Source organism: Pelodiscus sinensis, chromosome 6 (assembly GCF_052426305.1).
Source record: "Pelodiscus sinensis isolate ZL-2025 chromosome 6, ASM5242630v1, whole genome shotgun sequence".
NCBI classification, from domain to species: Eukaryota; Metazoa; Chordata; order Testudines; family Trionychidae; genus Pelodiscus; species Pelodiscus sinensis.
The window spans coordinates 102,734,357-102,740,721 of NC_143057.1; positions in this window are offsets into that span (position 1 = coordinate 102,734,357).

A 6,365-nucleotide genomic window follows, 5' to 3' on the forward strand; every position below is an offset into this window, starting at 1 on the left:
TCCCAGCGGGCAGGTCCCCACGGCCCTTCCAATCAGGGCAAGCCTCAATTTTGACATGGTATTCGAGAGTCCCGTACCAGTCTGCTACCCTGGGCCCGAATAACATCAGATGCCTGGGTCCTGAACATTGTACATACGGGCTATTCTATCCCGTTCCTGGGCCCACCGCCTTCAAAACCCCCTACCCTGTCCCTAATAAGGGACACCCCTCACGAACACATCCTGTTTCAGGAAGTGGGGGCACTCCTCGAAAAAGGAGCAATAGAAAGGGTCCCCCCCTACTCCTGTTATTTTGTCATCCCAAAACCAAAAGGGGGAGTTCGTCCTATCCTGGACCTTCGATACTTAAACAAGGTGGTGGTAAAACACAAGTTCAGAATGGTGACTTTAGCCTCGGTCATCCCCGTGCTACAAATGGGCGACTGGGTACGCGACTCTCCATCTAAAGGACGCCTACTTCCATGTGGCTATCAGGCCCGGTCACAGGAGGTTCCTCCGGTTTATGGTGGGCCGTTACCATTTTCAGTTTACGGTACTCCCCTTTGGGTTATGTACTGCACCAAGGGTATTCACAAAATGTATGGCTGTGGTTGCCGCCTTTCTGCACAATCGAGGGGTACACGTGTTCCCATACCTTGACAATTGGTTAATCCGAGGTCGCTCGTACGAGCAGGTAGAAGCTCACGTATCACTCATAAGAGCTCTCTTCCTAAGATTAGGGCTCATGATAAATGTCGAGAAGTCATCCCTGACCCCCTCCCAGAGCATAGAGTTTGTGGGAGCCCTCCTCGATGCGAAGGTGGCAAGAGCGTTCCTGCCCCACAGCAGGTTCCTCTCCATAGTGGAGCTGATTTCAGAACTAACCCAGTCCCCCATCACGACTCCTCGGGTCTGCTCCAGGCTCCTGGGCCATATGGCAGCATGCACTTACACGGTGCGACATGCCAGGATGAGGATGAGACCTCCTCAGGCGTGGTTGGCGAAGGCCTTCTGCCAGTCCAAGGGTCTATGGGACTCCATAGTATCAGTGCCCCCGGACATTCTGGACTCCCTACTCTGGTGGACCCAGGAATCCATGGTGCACAGTGGGGTTCCCTTCAACGCCCCTCCCCCCTCACTGACGCTAGTCACCGATGCGTCCGACCTGGGATGGGGTGCACACCTCTGGTGCCACAGAACTCAGGGCCTCTGGTCCCCTTCTGAACAGTCCCTGCACATCAACATCCGGGAACTGCGGGTGGTGAGGAGGGCCTGCGAAGCATTCCTGCCGAGGCTCTCCCACCGCTCCATCCTGATACGTATGGACAATACTGCAGCGGTTTTCTACCTCAACAAGCAGCGTGGGGCGCGTTCGCCACCCCTATGCAAGGAGGCTCTGCGTCTATGGCATCTGTGTGTCGCACAATATCACGCCTCAGGCGGAGTACCTCCCCGGGTGCAAAAACCTACTTGCAGACACACTGAGCAGATCCTTTGGAGCCCACGAGTGGTCACTCAAGGACTCTGTCCTCAGCCAGGTTTTCCGCAGGTGGGGCTATCCCCACCTAGACCTGTTTGCCTTGGCACGCTATGCGAAGTGCAGGAACTACTGTTCCTTGCTGGGGCTTGGGAAATATTCCCTGGGGGATGCCCTGATGACCGTGTGGCCAAAGGGCATTCTCTATGCTTTTCCCCCATTTCCACTAGTTTCCAGGGTTTTGACCAGAGCGAGAACTTTCAGGTCCTTGATCATCCTCAGAGCCCCCAGGTGGCCCCAAACAGTTCTGGTTCCCCATCCTGGTGGACATGCTGACCCAAGACCCTATAGCACTCCCTCCAGTTCGGGATCTGTTAACCCAACCTTGGGACGGGGGGGTAATGGTTCACCCGGATCTCCGGTCTCTTCACCTAATGGCCTGGTTTATCCGTGGTTGAACCAACCAGAAAGGAAATGTTCCCGACAAGTACAGATGGTGCTCCTTAGCAGCAGGAAGCACTCTACTAGACAGTCGTATGCTGCCAAGTGGCGGCGCTTCTTGTCTTGGGCATCCCGGAGAGTAATACAACTGTCCTCGGCCCCTATTCCAACTATTCTCGACTATCTCTTTCAACTCCGTTCTTCTGGCCTGTCCTTTTCTTCTATTAAAGTCCATGTGGCATCTCTCTTCGCCTTCCATGTTGGTACAGCAGGAGCCTCTCTCTTTTCTAACCAGGTGGTTAAAAGGTTTCTTACTGGTTTGGAGAAATTGTACCCCTCGGTGAGGGCTCCATACCCTGACTGGAACCTCAACCTGGTCCTTCACAGGCTTATGTCCCCTCCTTTCGAGCCTTTGGCTACATGCTCACTGAAGCACCTTTCATTGAAGGTTGCTTTCATAGTAGCCATTACATCTGCTAGAAGGGTATCCGAGTTAAGGGCGCTGACTATAGAGCCGCCCTACCTTGTTTTTTCACATGATAACGTAAGGCTACGGCCTCATCCAACCTTCCTTCCGAAGGTGGTTTCTCCTTTTCACCTATCTCAGGAGATTTATCTAGCGGTGTTCTTCCCTAAACCTCACGCATCCCCTAAGGAGCGTGTTCTACACTCCCTGGATGCCAAGCGAGCGCTGGCTTTTTATATTGACTGAACCAAGCCCTTCTGTAAATCCCAACAATTGTTCATTGCATTTGGGGATAAGGGAAAAGGTTCACCTATTTCTACGCAAAGGTTATCAAGATGGGTGGTGCAATGTATAGCAGAGTGTTATCAACTGGCTGGTAAAACCCCACCCAGGGTGAAGGCACACTCTACCAGGGCGCAGGCATCCTCGGTAGCCTTTGGCGCCCAAGTACCTATCACAGAAATTTGCAGGGCAGCCACCTGGTCTTCCCTCCACACGTTTGCAACACATTATGCGCTACCTCAACAGGCCAGGGAGGGCTCTGCAGTCCTCGAATCTGTGATGTAAATATGTAAATATATAGATCTGGTTGTCTTTGTTCTGGGTTGGAGACTTGTCACTGTTTATTTGTTCAAATAAACCTGTTTATTGTTCACCTTCCTTTATGACTCTGGTGCTATGACTGTTCCGACCCCTCCTCCTTGGGGTTAGCTTGGTAGTCACCTGCTTCGAATGGACATGAGCAACCACTCGAAGAAGAAAAGAATGGTTACTTACCTGTAACTGTTGTTCTTTGAGATGTGTTACTCAGGTCCATTCGACTCCCACCCTACCTCCCCTTCGTCGGAGTATCCGGCAAGAAGGAACTGAGGTGGGGCAGCACCGGCAGGGGTACTTATGCCCCACCATGGCGGCGCCACTCCAGGGGGCACCCCGCCGGCGCTATGGGTACAGCTAGGGAAAACGCTCCGGAAGACGTGCACGCAGTGCGCACACCTACTTCGAATGGACATGAGCAACACATCTCGAAGAACAGTTACAGGTAAGTAACCGTTCTTTTCTTAGTGCACATCAGAATGGTTTGTTCCTGTACCTTCAATAAGGCTTCTTTAAAATACTGCCAGCTCTCCTGGACTCCTTTCCCCTTCATGTTAGTATCCCAGGGGATCCTGCCCATCATTTCTCTGAGGGAGTCAAAGTCTGCTTTTCTGAAGTCTGCTTTTCTGCTCTCCTTTCTTCCTGTGGTCAGGATCCTGAAATCTACCATCTCACAATCACTACTTCCTAGGTTGCCACCCACATCTACTTCCCCTACTAGTTCCTCCCTGTTTGTAAACAGCAGGTCAAGCTGCACTTGGCCCCTGGTCGGTTCCTTCAGCACTTGTACCAGGAAGTTATCCCCCACATTCTCTAAAAACTTCCTGATTGTCAGTGTACTGCTGTATTGGTCTCCCAACAGATGTCAGGGTGATTATCAGGCAAGGATAGAAGTCCTTTCTTGGCAGGACACTGCCCCATCATCTCTCTCCTGCCTACAGGCTCCTGGCCTGGCCAGTACCTCCCCATGCCTGCTTGTCCCCAGGGCATAGGGATAGCAAGGCTCCCCGCCACACTCCGGGACATCTGTGCCCCTGCAGGAAAGGCTCCAGTGTACAGGCTTTAGATGGCCTTGCTTGAAGAACATCGCCTTTGTCTGACCCATAATGGCTGGGCTTCAGACACAGTATCTCCTGGGATGACTGTCCTTCTCTTCTTCACAGCTGGACCAGCTGCAAGTGGGGTAAGAACCACATCTTCCGCACCAACCTCCCAACCCCACGAGACCCGCAGGCGCCACCAATCCCACAAGGACCTTGAGTGTGAACACACAACCTTAGTTCCCTACAGCGGTATCTAGAAGGTTGGACCTGGAAGAGTGCTGTGCTGACCAGGAGCTGCACCGCACCACCAGGTAGGAGCTGTCCCAGGAGGCCCAGAGCATGTGCGCAGCCATGATTTGGCAGTCCTGCCGCTGTCCCCCTGCACCTACTCCTTCCCAAGTCCCCATCCACAACCTGCTCCTCTGGCTTCTCCCCTAACCTTGTTGTGGCTGCTGAAGGCCCTATACATGAGGAGGTGGAGCCACCTGAGGCAGGCACCAGTCGCAGCCCCATCCCTGAACCCCACCTTCTCCCCCTCCCAGGTTCTTTCCCCAGTGCCTCCCTAGTTCTAGATTTCCCAAATAAACAGACAGTTCATTCTTTCAACAGAAATAGGTCTTGTTTATTTTATGAGCTGAGGTAGAGGAGGGGGGAAGAATGGAGTCAACATTGTCCAGGATGGTGACCCTGCACAGCAGAATGGTGTTGATGGCCCTCACCACCTGTAGAAGGCTACAGAGAAACACAGCCTGTGGGAGGTCCTGAGCCCAACCTCCTTCCTACATACCAGGACCAGCCTCTACTTACCCCATCCCCTAGGAAGGCTTTGTGAAAGGGGGACTGAAAAACCACCCAGAAAGGGAGCTTCCAATCCCTCCTCTTCCCTATGGAACCCCATTCCAGTACAGAAAGGATATGGATACATTAGAGAGGGTCCAGTGGAGGGTAACCAAAATGATTAAGGGGCTGGAGCACTTGACCTACGAGGACAGGCTAAGAGGATTTGGATTTATTTAATCTTCAGAAGAGAAGAGTGACAGGGCATTTGATAGCAGCCTTCAACTTCTTGAAGGGAGGTTCCAAAGAGGATGGAGAGAGGCTGTTCTCAGTTGTGATGGATGACAGAACAAGGAGCAATGGTCTCAAGTTACAGTGGGGGAGGTCTAGGTTGGATATTAGGAAAAATTATTTCACTAGGAGGGTGGTGAAGTACTGAAAAGGTTATCTAGGGAGATGGTGGCATCTCCATCCCTACAGGTTTTTAAGTCTCAGCCTGACAAAGTCCTGGCTGGGATGATTTAATTGGGGTTTGCCCTGTTTGGGAAGGGGTTTGGACTCGATGACCTCCTGAGGTCTCTTCCAACCCTATGATTCTAGGAGAGGGGGAGGATGTTGCGGGAGCTATGTGTGTGTGTCAGATTCCAAGTGCCAGAGAGGGTGCTACTGGGTCCCCTCCACTTCTTCCCCCTGCCAGCAGTGGGGATGTGAAGGACTAGTCGACTATCCAGGAAGCAAATGCTTATCGGCAGGGCTCACCGAGCCGTGGCGAGCCCTGCTCGCCAGCCGCACTGTCCAGCAGCATTGTATGGTGCCTGGGATCAGCTGGGGACTCCCCCGCTGGCCCCAGGCTCCACATGGCACTGCCACTTTGAAACACTGCGGCGGGCTCCATGTGGTGCTTTTGCTTTTGAAGTGTAGCAACAGCCCTAGGGCTCCATGTGGCACTTTTGCCTTTGAAGTTTAGCAACAGCTGGAGGGCTATTGCTACACTTCAAAGGTGGAGGTGCCCTACTGATTAATCAAATAGTCAATGCAAAATACATCAATTAGTCAATTACCCAATAATTAACATCCTTACCTCCCAGGTTCCCCTGGCAGGGGCTCAGTGTCCTCTGCCTCACCATGCTTGCCCGGGAGTGGATGCTGCTCCAAGAGTGTGGGCATGACCGTGTGCAGTGTACAGCCCTGTTGTATGTGTGTGTCCATGACCCCAGCCTCCTTAGTGGTGGGAAAGTGTCCCACAACAGGGTCAGGAGTAAGGCAGGCCTGTGCAGGAACCCTGTGAGCAGAAGCAAAAGGCTCCTCTGTGACAGCCTGCTGGGGCTGTCTGGTCCGGACTAGCACTGGCTGCTGTGTGATGAGAAGGCCAAGTGAGGACCATGCAACCCCTCGCTGCCTCTCCCCACGTGTCTAGGGAAAGTAATGGAACTCACCGGATTAGCCTTCCCTAGCTTTGTCCAATCCCTGAGTAGCATCCTGGGAATGGGGTACTGGCTCCAGGGCCAGGGTGTGTTTCTCCTTGTCCACAGCCACACCCTCCAGGAGGCTGATGACAGACATCTCCAGCCTAGAGTCCACAGGT